Source organism: Caretta caretta, chromosome 2 (genome assembly GCF_965140235.1).
Source record: "Caretta caretta isolate rCarCar2 chromosome 2, rCarCar1.hap1, whole genome shotgun sequence".
Classification (NCBI taxonomy): Eukaryota; Metazoa; Chordata; order Testudines; family Cheloniidae; genus Caretta; species Caretta caretta.
Window position 1 is genome coordinate 85,518,627 of NC_134207.1, and position 13,379 is coordinate 85,532,005.

A 13,379-nucleotide genomic window follows, 5' to 3' on the forward strand; every position below is an offset into this window, starting at 1 on the left:
CTCACAACCCCCAAGAGCAGTGTGGAAACCTCTGAGGAATCGGAAACCCAAGCTAGTACAGGCAACACTAAGGAGGTGGTTTTGGACGAGGAAAAGGAGGAAGAGAATAGGAGACAGGCGAGCCGAAGAGCCAGGAGCTGTTTGTAACCCTGGAGTAGGGCATCCAGTTGCAGAGCAGCACTGTGGCCAAACATGATGCCAGTGAAGGAACCTTTGGTGAGTATGCAATTTCAAGTAATATTCTAGGGTCAGTATGGTGGAACAAAGAGTTATGGGAATCCTCCACAGAGATCTCTAGGAAATTTTCCTTGAGGTACTCCGCAATCCTCTGCCGGAGGTTCCTTGGCAAAGCTGCCTTGTTCCTTCCCGCATAAAGAGTGACTTTCCCACACCACTCTGCAATCACTTGGGCAGGGACCAAAGCTGCACACAGGCGAGCGACATAGGTACTGGGGCGGAAGCCGCAAGCGTGTAGTAAATGCACCCTTGCTTCCCCTCAGGAGTGAAATATCTTCCATACCAACCACCCCCTCTGGAAACAGTGGTCCAGTTTAGAGCGTTGCCCCCCTTTAAGTGACCTGCAACCTTTTCAGATTGCTTCAGTGCAATAAAAAAAAAAAAAAATGTCCCTGCCCTGGGTTTCACTCACCATACTTGGGGTCTTCTGCCTCATGTGTACTTGCGTAGGGCCACTGAGAAAGTGACAGGTATGTTACCAGCATCGTGTTAATGTTACTGTTGTTTCAATGCTCTGTGTGTAGCTGACAATAGCTCTTCTGTTTACTGTGAACCATGTGTTTCCAGATTTCACCTTGAGAAACAACCGCCCTACAACAGCAGAGTGTCTGCGCAAGATAAGAAACCGACCAAGAAGGACCAAGGAAGATATGTTCCAGATCGTGCTGCAGCAGTCAGAAGCTGAAAACACTGAACGCAAGAAGTGGAGTGAAAGTGAAAAGCAGAAAGAGAAGAGAAGGATTCTTACAACAGGGATGCCACAGAGAGGCTGATTAAAGCTTTGGAGCATCTAACCGACATGCTCCAGAACAGGGGTGGACAAACTGAGCCTGAGAAGGAGCCAGAATTTACCAATAAACATTGCCAAAGAGCCACAGTAATGTCAGCAGCCCCCCATCCACTACCCCCTTCTAGCCCCCAGTGCCTCCCACCAACCGGCAGCCCCGCCAATCAGGGCCTCTTCCTCCCTACCCACACCTTCTGTCCGCCACAATCAGCTGTTCTGCAGCGCACAGGAGGCTCTGATGGGGAGGGGGGAGGAGCGAGGGCATGGCAAGCTCAGGCGAAGGGGTAGGGGCCTTGGGAGAAGGGATGGAGTAGTGGCAGGACCTGGGGCAGAGCAGGGGGCACCCCACAGCACATTGGAAAGTTAGCATTGCAGCTCCAGCCTCAGAGTCAGCACCTATGCAAGGAGCTGCATATTAACCTCTGAAGAGCCACATGTGGCTCCGGAGCCACAGGTTGGCCACCCCTTCTCCAGACTCTCCCCTGCACATTTCTTTCCACCTTCTGACACTTCGTGCTTTCCTCTACACTCCACCCCTGTAGACAGCTGTTCAATGAAAGCTGGACCTATACTCAACTATGAAAATCACCCCCCTCCCATTCCTCCCCCCCCCGCAACTGTATGGATGGCTGTGTGTGCCTGTGTGGTTTGTCTGTCAATAAAAGCAGTGTTTTTATTAATACATTCTCCTTCTTTATTTTCCCACAAGGGATGATACCTCATAGCACCATGCAAATCAGCACTTTATTGGTCCCTTACATTGAATCCTAGGCCTTAACAATCGTAGTTGCTTCATAGGCTACCAGATTTAAGTAATCATTACAGTCCCAAGCATAGCAACAACCATTGCTGGTTTTCTTGTTGGAACTGTTGTCTCAAGGCATCCCTGATTCTTACCGTCCCACGCTGCGCCCCTCTAACTGCCCCGGTATCTGGCTGCTCAAAATCAGCAGCCAGGCATTCTGCATCAGCAGTCCACCCCTGAGAAAACTGTTTGCCCTTCCCTTCACAAATATTATGCAGCGTACAACACGCGGCTATAACCATTGGAATATTTTCCTCACTCAGATCTAGCCTACCATATAGGCATTGACAGCGCGCCTTTAAGCAGTCAAACGCACATTCAACGATCATTCTGCACCTACTCAGCCTGTTGTTGAACCACTCCTTACTGCTATCTAGGTTTCCCATGTATGGCTTCATGAGCCATGGCATTAATGGGTATGCCGGGTTTCCCAAGATCAATATGGGCATTTCTACTTCCCCTATGGAAAGAAAGTGTCTGCTTGCAGCTTTCTGTACAGACCAGTGTTCCTAAAGATACGTGCGTCGTGCACTTTCCAGACCACCCCATATTAATGTCAGTGAATTGCCCATAGTGATCCACAAGCACCTGCAAAACCATAGAAAAGTACCCCTTCCAATTGATGTACTCAGTCACAAGGTGGTCCAGAATGTATGTTCCATCTATCGCCCGATTGCAGTTAGGGAAACCCATGTCGGCAAAGCCAACCACAATGTCACGCATGTTGCCAAGAGTCACGGTCTTTCGCAGCAGAATGCAAATTAACGGCCTTGCACACTTGCGTTAACACAGTACCAGTGGTTGACTTCCCCACTCCAAACTGGTTCGTGACCGACCGGTAGCTTCCACACTGCGATCGCCACACGCTTCTCCACCAAGAGAACAGCTCTCATTCAGAAGTCCTTGTGCCGCAGGGCTGGGGCGAGATCATACACAGTTCCATGAAGGTGGCTTTCGTATCCGAAAGTTCTGCAGCCACTGCTCGTCACCCCAGACTTGCATAACTATGTGATCCCACCACTCTGTGCTAGTTTCCCAAAAGCGACGTTCCACTGCATTCAGCTCCTCTGTGAATGCCAAAAGCAATCTAATATTGCTGCTGTGCATGCTGGACACCATATCAGGCAACTGTGACTGCTGTTGCCTTTGTAAGTTCAAGAAAAAACTCAACTGCCGCTTGCGATGTGCTCGTGAGAGCTAGCAGAGCAGTGGAGAGTAGTGTGGGGTCCACTTCTGCAGATAGATGTGGCGGGGAAAGCACTAAGGGACACTGAAAAATGCTGTTAACTGAAGACTGAATCACACTGAATGATGGGACGGAAAGCAGTGCGTCACGGGGCATTGAGCCCAGAACCATGATGTGCCGCAATCCCCTCTGCCTTCCCACAAGACCTACCAGTAGAAGGAGGAGATAGAACAGGGAGAGCTGCAATGTGGGATGGCTACCCACAGTGCACTGCTCTCACTGGCGATGGAAGCGCTGCAAGTGTGGACACACTATGGCACCAGCGGAAGAGAGTGTGGACACGCAACAGTGCTTTTAATTAACACGCTTTAATAAAAGCGGTATAACTTTTGGCGCAAAAACTTGCCAGTGTAAATATACCCTAAAAAATGACTGGCTGGGAAGGGCCCATTCAAGTTGGATGGTCCATCGGGGGACACTTAACTCACAATGGACCATGGCTACATCTAATGGGCTTTCTTGTACACTTTCCAACTAAAGTATGGGTAATGGCCTCTGCTGTGACTAAGCGAAGCATTCATGGGCATGTGACTTGCCCATGTGATTGCTACTGGACTCTATCTTAGAATACCAGTGGTTTTCCACTGAAAGGCGTGGGAACCAAGCTTGGAGACAAAGGGTTCCCACCATATGCAAAAGCTATTTAAAGGAGGGGAATGACATCATCACAGTTCTTCGCTGACTCCCCACCGAAAGGAGACTCTTGGCAACACCTGAGAAACAAGGACTGAACTGGGACCAAGTGCTGGGCCCAGGCTAGAGCGATTTCTAGCCTGTGAAAGGAATATCTGGGGGTTTTTAAGCTGCAAGCGAGGGCAGCTAGCCCCTTAAGAATCTCTGAAGCCTGCTTATATCATTATTTAGGGTGAGAATTTGCTACTCATATCTAATCTCTTTAGTATGTTAAGCTTAGATTGCATTTTTGTTTATTTGCTAGGTAACCTGCTTTGATCTGTTTGCTATCCCTTATAATCACTTAAAAATCTATCTTTTGTAGTTAATAAATTTGCTTCTGCTTTATCACAAACCAGTGTGTGGGAGTTACAACTTGGGGCAAAAAGCTGTTGTATATATCCTCTCCACAAATTTCATGAGCTTATGCTGTACAGATCTCTGTGCAGTGCAAGACAGTATAATTCTGGGGAGGCGAGGGAGGGATGCACTTGAGCAGCTGGGCAGTTCCTTAGCTGTAGCTTCCCCATTCAGAGCTAATCTCAGCAGTTTGTATGTACTGCAGATGGGTGTGTCCCTACCTGTATGTGTGCTGGAGCATGGCAAAGGGCTTGGCAGGCTGGTCACTGCAGTACAGTGTAAAGGGAGCCCAGGCTGGTGGCTCAGTGGTACCCCAGTTCCAGGTGGCACCCCAGGGGGAACCCGTCACACCCACTTTTTAAAAAATAATCCACATTTTAAGCGTTATAGTTGCCCATTTTAAATGGAGATTTCTTAAATCCACAAGGCCAAAATTTCAGAGATGAGCAAAAGTGTGCATGCCCACCGTATACCATAAATACCCATTACACAAACAAACAGCTGTTTTGAATACTGTGGCAGACAAATGCCTGCTATATACAGGCATTACAAGATTTGCATGTAAAAAAGGGAGGGTTGTGTACACAAGTAGACATACAATCAAATGTTCCATATTCAAAAATGTGGTGCAAAGTTCACAAAACAAAGAACAAGGAGCGTGGTGGCACCTTAAAGACTAAGATTTATTTGGGCATAAGCTTTCACGGGTAAAACACCACTTCTTCAGATGAATCAAACTTAAATGATGATATATTTAAAACAAAGCACTCAGATACTAGCAGATAAAAATTATATTAGTTGTTACTGCTGCTTACCACTCCTTTTAGGTTTATTTTTGCTGTATTCTGAAAGTAAAACCCAAGAAGATGCATTGATGATGTAGTCATTAATTCAAGCAGCAGCCTGACAGCCTCAGTAACTATGTTCATTTATAGACATCTCTTTTCCTTTGTTTTGCTTAGGGGGTTCTAAAATTCTTTTTAGAATGTTACCCACACCATAGCAGAGTGTTCATGGATCACCTCCTCTCCTATTCACATCAGTAGATAGGAAGGAAGGTGATCAGTACAATCACATAACATACCTGTAGCAATTACAAAAATTGTTTTCATGGAAAAGTAGCACCAGGCAAATATTTTCATCTGTCTTCATGCTATTCAGAAGTTAGAAACAAGGAGCAGCAACACTGCAACCAATCTCATCTCCATCAACCACAAGCAAGTGCTCCACAGACCACAGTTCAAGAACCTTTGGATTAATGGCAAGAACTAAAGCCTCTTTAAATGCACATTAAAACTGCCCCACCTTTACACAGCCCTTGAAAAGCTTTAGACATCATTTAAAGGTGACCTACATGGGGCTTTATTTTTGATTGGGTTTATGCTCTTTTTGCTCCTTTATGGTGTATAAAGCAGTAAAAACATTATGGATTTTTTTTACACTACTTATTTTTACCTTCAAAATCAGGTTTATCAAATCTGGTCTTCCCTGGTTTTGTTGGAGGATCTTTGAGAAGTGTAATGGATCTTTATCTGAGATGCAAGGGTGTACAGAGACCAATGAGAGACAGAACAGTCCCTCTACTCATTAGGAAAAAACCATCACAAGCAATTATGGATACACCACTTTTCACATTCGATGCATTTCACAAACACTAACTAGTTAACACTCAAAAAGACACTGCACGCATCATCATATTGTTAAGAAACTACTTAATGCAATCCTCCTTCTCCCCAGAAAGAAACCCAACTTGGCAACACACAACACCATGGGGCATGGCTACTTACAGCAGTGCCTAGTTAATATCTCAGGGTTCTGCTAAATCAGGCTTTTTTTCAGTGTGGGGGAGGGAGGAACAGGAATACTGATGTTTGGGGAGGACTGCAACGTTTTCTGCCGTGATTGACAAAACACCACCTAAGACCAGCCCTGACAACTAAATCCTATAAGAGTGTGTAATACTTAGAAATCATCAGATGTACACAAAGGACCTAGGGGTGACAGTGGGCGAGAAGCTGGATATGAGTCAGCAGTGTGCCCTTGTTGCCAAGAAGGCCAATGGCATTTTGGGATGTATAAGTAGGGGCATAGCCAGCAGATCGAGGGACGTGATCGTTCCCCTCTATTCGACATTGGTGAGGCCTCATCTGGAGTACTGTGTCCAGTTTTGGGCCCCACACTACAAGAAGGATGTGGATAAATTGGAGAGGGTCCAGCGAAGGGCAACAAAAATGATTAGGGGTCTGGAACACATGACTTATGAGGAGAGGCTGAGGGAGCTGGGATTGTTTAGCCTGCAGAAGAGAAGAATGAGGGGGGATTTGATAGCTGCTTTCAACTACCTGAAAGGGGGTTCCAAAGAGGATGGCTCTAGACTGTTCTCAATGGTAGCAGATGACAGAACGAGGAGTAATGGTCTCAAGTTGCAGTGGGGGAGGTTTAGACTGGATATTAGGAAAAACTTTTTCACTAAGAGGGTGGTGAAACACTGGAATGCATTACCTAGGGAGGTGGTAGAATCTCCTTCCTTAGAAGTTTTTAAGGTCAGGCTTGACAAAGCCCTGGCTGGGATGATTTAACTGGGAATTGGTCCTGCTTCGAGCAGGGGGTTGGACTAGATGACCTTCTGGGGTCCCTTCCAACCCTGATATTCTATGATTCTATGATCACCTCCTGTGTAGCTTCATTAGCCATTATGGAACTGATGCATAGACAAGATGTGGGCATTTTTACCATCGTGTCCTGATGTACCAAGTGCACGGGTTTCAAACACCCTGTCACCCAGCCCTGCTCAGAGGCATCAAAGCTCTCAAAGGGTATTCCAAGGTTGCTTAAGACGAAAACTGCAGAAGTCTACATAAAACAACTCAGAGAAAGCAGGTCACTAGCAGCCACTCAAAACGCAGACTCAGCCAGTGCGGGCCAAGTGATTCATAACTTCATCCTCTGCTACACAACAGACATCACCAGGAAACCCAAGGCAAAAATGCCCCGCAGCTAAACAAGTTCAACAACTTCCGCCTAAGAGGCGCACAGGTACCAAGGGCAGGGGCTGGCAGGTGTTTTCGGTAAGCATTTCTTCCAATTAACGTTCCGCTATCTGGCATGTTTAGGCCAGGATCCCAGCGGGCTCCACGCGGAGCCGTGCCAGGCGCCAGGTCCTTCCCCCGCAGCGTCGGGGTGCGGGGCCCCTATCACACGCCAGCAGCTTTAACTCGACCGGCCTCAGTTTCCCGGGGGGTCTCGCCCAGACAGACCCGCCCCCGACCCCGCCACGCTCCCCTCGCGCCCGTACGGCAGCCCGGGCCGGCTCGCCCGCCGAGGCCGATTGGGAGCCCGGGCGGCTCCGACCCTCGCCACGGCAGCGCTCAGGCCGGCAGCCCCCTTGGCTCGCCCGGGGCGGCGGCACCACCCCGATGAGGTGGCAGCCGGTCCTGTCCCCGCAGCGGCCGGGGCACCGCGGGGGTGGGACCTTCGGCCGCCTCCAGCCCCTCCCCGGGCTAGTTGGGGGTTGCGGGCGGGAGGACCCCCCCAGCCGGGCACCGGAGCAAACCTCCCGGCAAAGCCCGTGCCTCCGCTTACCTCCTGCCGCGGCGGGGCGCGGGCGGCGCCGAGGAGCAGCGGTGGGGGCCGAGCGGAACGGAGCGGCGGTTGCCCCGGGAGCCCGTGAAGCAGGCACGCGCGCGCGCACTGAAGCGGGGGAAGGGGGATTCCGGGTCCCCGAGCCCAGCCAGTTCCACTCAGCAGAGCCGCCGCCGCCGCCTCGCCCCACGTGACCCCGCTCCCTGGCGTATCTGCTCTGCTGCTCTCCACTGGGGCGCGCGCGCCCGGAACGGAGCTTCGCCGCCTCTGCGACGTGCGGGCGGCAGGAACGCGGGCCAATTAGCGACAGCAGCCGGGGGGAGGGGCTGTAAACGTGAGTGTGCGCGTGTCCCAGAGCCGCCCTGCGGAACCGCTGCCCTCTGTCTCCATGGGCTGTGGGCGAGCCGCTGCCGCTGCAAAGTGATGTCTGTCTCCATGCATTACGGCTGTCAACGTGTGTGTCTCCCAGTGCATCGCTGCTTATCCCGGGGTGGGGGGGGGTGTTCGATACTCTGCAGAAGTATGTCCATCATGGCAATGCATTACTGCTGCAAAGGTGGGTGTCTGCCATTGCATTACCATGACTGCTGCAGGTCCTCTCTCTGGACAAAAAAGGTGTCTCTGTCCATTGCCGTACTTCTGCAAACCAACGCTCAGGGGGAGTGGGCGGGGCGGGGCGTGGACGGACAGAGAGACGGGTAACGACGCTCCCTCCTCTGTGCTTGTAGTAACAGTTATTGTAGGGGGCTGTATTTGATTTTAGCAGGAACGTAGCTCCCACATTAGTTCTCTCACAGGTGGTGGGGAGTTTGCGCAAGGGCAGTGGGTAGGCTGCCAGCTGTGGCCTTTGTGTAATTATTTAAACTTTTAGTTATATCATTAGTGATGGGCCTTGCTGCCTTCCTGGTCATTCTGGAAAAATATGCTCTCCTTCAGCACCACCACTATTTCTGCCCGTAGTTTCTCATTCTTCTCCATCCCCCTTTTCCTCTTTCTTTCTCTTATCTCCCCTCCACCTCCTTTCTCCACCTGGTATTTCCCTGCCTGCAGCAGCCCCTAATTCCCCTTCCTATTTGTAAAAGTAGCCACTGGAATCAGAGGATACTGACCCCACTATCTTGTATCTTCTGCAACCTTGACTCAGTTGACAGTACTGGGTCCAGCAAATAAAGTTCATTTTCTTACCGACATTCCTGTGTGACACACTTTTTCTGTGTCATAGATTTCACTTCCACCCATTTCCTCATCCCTATCTGTTACAGGCAATAAAATGTTTTAATGCTTACATTTTTAGAGTCATCTTTTGTTATGCTTTATTAACACCCAATGAGATGAAAAGTAGGGAATGGTAGAGTCCACACTTCTCAGAGCTGTTCATTCAGACTGTGTACACTTGTTTCATACTGTGAAAGTTATCTTTGCAGCCATGAGGGGCTTGAATTTTTTCAATGAAAACTTAGATTCTATAGAATCTGAACTTGTCAAGCAACCTCAAGTGAGCTGGATGTTTCACACCACGGGTTTAGAGTTCAGTAAAACTGGTTAGTTATTTGTATTATGGTAGTGCCCACAGGCCCCAACTGAGACTGGAGCCCCATTTTGCTAGGCACTGTACATACACATAATAAGAGACAGTGCCTGCCCCAAATAGCTTTCAGTTTAGACAAGACAGGGGAAAGGGGAAACAGGCAGAGAGAGGTGAAATGACTTACCCAAGTTGACACAGTAGGTCAGTGACAGAAGTGGAAATACAGCCCAGGTCTCCTGAGTCCCAGTCCAATGTTCTATAAACGAGACCATGCTGCCTCTTTATGTTAATGTAGATTTTTTAAACCAACAAATGATCAGATTATTGTAAAGAATGGATTTCATTCCATTAAGGTGGAGGGCTATTTTGATATTTACCTGGGTTTTCACATTTGTGTGACATCACAAAATTGGGTATTTTGCATAATATTCAACACAAGACAGCAGTCATTGCTAGAAAATGATAAGATAGCACAGTGATCTATGAGTAGGGAAAGCCTTGCTATGGTGGGGAGGCACATGCTCTCTGAATCTCAGCCTTAGGCTTCTTGCATATCTTTTGTACATGCAGGTGTCTCAGACAGCTAAGGGAATGTGGTTTGACCTCTGCATCTCTTTCAACATATGGCCTAGAAATATATGTCAACATATTTTAATTATTTGTGAATTGTGTGTTTCTCGTTGTTATTAAAAAAACATTTGGACACAGAACTGAAATCTGTTCCCTTCATCATGCACACACACTGGTTTTTGATTGCAGAATTCTTTTAAGTATTTATTTAGAAAACATACACAGAATTGCATAGGCTATGCAAATATATATACATTTTAAAGTTATAGGTCAAATTTCAATTCTTCTTGATAATGTTGCTTTTTCACATCAGCAACTGAGTCAGTGTTTCAAAACTTTATGGGTCAGAGTCTGCCCCCCAGATACATACTTGCAATTCTCACTCAAGTCAGTAGGGTTAATGTTCATTCCTTCACTGCTGCATAAATATGCCCGTTTCAGCTGCTGCAGTTTTCTAAAGAACCACCCATTTGAATAGAATGTCAGGACAACTATGACACAGCTATATTTTAATAATATCTTTCCTGAACATACGGTATCTGGGAACTAAGATTTAAAGATGTTAAATACATTCATCCTAAATTAAGTCAGGTTTCCCCTCCATTACTCTTTGTTATGTTCCTTATTTGATGTCTTAATTCAACTTTGGATAAGGGCAAGATAAGCATGTTAGTGTTTGTCCCCATAAAAATATTTTTTTTCCTCGATCCATGATATTATCTTTGCTGCACACAACAGAAGAAGCTTTTCCAGTTAAGAGGAATCTCCTTTCTGGCACCAGAAAGGTTTAACTGCCTCTTCCCCACTCCAGAAAATAAACCCTTCTTCTTTATGTTCTCAAAATGAAATCTTAAGCTAGAGCCTATTATAATATCGAACCAAATCCAGCAACTGGCTGACTGCTCAGATGGCAGAAAAATCTTTACCAGCAGGTACTGTGTCACTTTAACTGATAATTCAGTCCTTCTATTTCAGCCTGTGACACAGATCACTCCCGCATTCTGAACAAACCACTACCAAAACTTCAGTCAGGCCTAAAGAAACAAAAGGTTTTTATTTGGCTGTTGCCCTCTTCAGGCAAGTCATCAGTAGCAAATCAAACAGACAATAGTCCCACATCAGATCTATCTTCTCTGAGGGTATGTCTACACAACGGAATAAGGTCGAATTTATAGAAGTCGGTTTTTTAGAAATCGGTTTTATATATTTGAGTGTGTGTGTCCCCACAGAAAATGCTCTAAGTGCATTAAGTGCATTAACGCGGCGGAGTGCTTCCACAGTACCGAGGCTAGAGTCGACTTCCGGAGCGTTGCACTGTGGATAGCTATCCCACAGTTCCCGCAGTCTCTGCTGCCCATTGGAATTCTGGGTTGAGATCCCAATGTCTGATGGGGCTAAAACATTGTCGCAGGTGGTTCTGGGTACATATCGTCAGGCCCCCCTTCCCTCCCTCCCTCCGTGAAAGCAAGGGCTTTTTTCCTGAGTTTCGTGCCTTTTTTCCTGAGTTACCTGTGCAGACGCCATACCACGGCAAGCATGGAGCCCGCTCAGGTAACCGTCACCGTATGTCTCCTGGGTGCTGGCAGACGCAGTACGGCATTGCTACACAGTAGCAGAAACCCATTGCCTTGTGGCAGCAGACGGTGCAGTACGACTGGTAGCCGTCATCATCATGTCCGAGGTGCTCCTGGCCACGTCGGCTGGGAGCGCCTGGGCAGACATGGGCGCAGGGACTAAATTTGGAGTGACTTGACCAGGTCATTCTCTTTAGTCCTGCAGTCAGTCCTATTGAACTGTCTTATGGTGAGCAGGCAGGCGATACGGATTGCTAGCAGTCCTATTGCATCATCTTCTGCCGGGCAGGCAAGAGATGAGGATGGCTAGCAGTCCTACTGCACCATCTTCTGCTGAGCAGCCATGAGATGTGGATGGCATGCAGTCCTTCTGCACCGTCTGCTGCCAGCCAAAGATGTAAAAGATAGATGGAGTGGATCAAAACAAGAAATAGACCAGATTTGTTTTGTACTCATTTGCCTCCTCCCCTGTCTAGGGGACTCATTCCGCTAGGTCACACTGCAGTCACTCACAGAGAAGGTGCAGTGAGGTAAATCTAGCCATGTATCAATCAGAGGCCAGACTAACCTCCTTGTTCCAATAAGAACAATAACTTAGGTGCACCATTTCTTATTGGAACCCTCCGTGAAGTCCTGCCTGAAATACTCCTTGATGTAAAGCCACCCCCTTTGTTGATTTTAGCTCCCTGAAGCCAACCCTGTAAGCCGTGTCATCAGTCGCCCCTCCCTCCGTCAGAGCAACGGCAGACAATCGTTTCACGCCTTTTTTCTGTGCGGACGCCATACCAAGGCAAGCATGGAGGCCGCTCACCTCACTTTGGCAATTAGGAGCACATTAAACACCACACGCATTATCCAGCAGTATATGCAGTACCAGAATCTGGCAAAGCGATACTGGGTGAGGAGGCGACGTCAGCGCGGTCACGTGAGTGATCAGGACATGGACACAGATTTCTCTGAAAGCATGGGCCCTGCCAATGCATGCATCATGGTGCTAATGGGGCAGGTTCATGCTGTGGAACGCCAATTCTGGGCTCGGGAAACAAGCACAGACTGGTGGGACCGCATAGTGTTGCAGGTCTGGGACGATTCCCAGTGGCTGCGAAACTTCCGCATGCGTAAGGGCACTTTCATGGAATTTTGTGACTTGCTTTCCCCTGCCCTGAGGCGCATGAATACCAAGATGAGAGCAGCCCTCACAGTTGAGAAGCGAGTGGCGATAGCCCTGTGGAAGCTTGCAATGCCAGACAGCTACCGGTCAGTTGGGAATCAATTTGGAGTGGGCAAATCTACTGTTGGGGCTGCTGTGATGCAAGTAGCCCACGCAATCAAAGATCTGCTGATATCAAGGGTAGTGACCCTGGGAAATGTGCAGGTCATAGTGGATGGCTTTGCTGCAATGGGATTCCCTAACTGTGGTGGGGCTATAGACGGAACCCATATCCCTATCTTGGCACCGGAGCACCAAGCCGCCGAGTACATAAACCGCAAGGGGTACTTTTCAATAGTGCTGCAAGCTCTGGTGGATCACAAGGGACGTTTCACCAGCATCAATGTGGGATGGCCGGGAAAGGTACATGATGCTCGCATCTTCAGGAACTCTGGTCTGTTTCAAAAGCTGCAGGAAGGGACTTTATTCCCAGACCAGAAAATAACTGTTGGGGATGTTGAAATGCTTATATGTATCCTTGGGGACCCAGCCTACCCCTTAATGCCATGGCTCATGAAGCCGTACACAGGCAGCCTGGACAGTAGTCAGGAGCTGATCAACTACAGGCTGAGCAAGTGCAGAATGGTGGAAGAATGTGCATTTGGACATTTAAAGGTGCACTGGCGCAGTTTACTGACTCGCTTAGACCTCAGCGAAACCAATATTCCCACTATTATTACTGCTTGCTGTGTGCTCCACAATATCTGTGAGAGTAAGGGGGAGACATTTATGGCAGGGTGGGAGGTTGAGGCAAATCGCCTGACTGCTGGTTACACACAGCCAGACACCAGGGCGGTTAGAAGAGCAC

General features: G+C 48.3%; 1 protein-coding gene across 1 annotated transcript in view; it reads right to left on the minus strand.

Annotated features, from left to right (window-relative positions):
* LPIN2 (lipin 2) overlaps nucleotides 1-7,929 on the minus strand; it is a 73,334-nt gene extending 65,405 nt beyond the window's left edge. The window contains exon 1 of the mRNA XM_048840392.2: nucleotides 7,690-7,929. The gene's annotated coding sequence lies outside the window, so the exon portion shown is untranslated. The remainder of the gene's footprint in view (nucleotides 1-7,689) is intronic.
* Nucleotides 7,930-13,379: the final 5,450 nt, after the last annotated feature.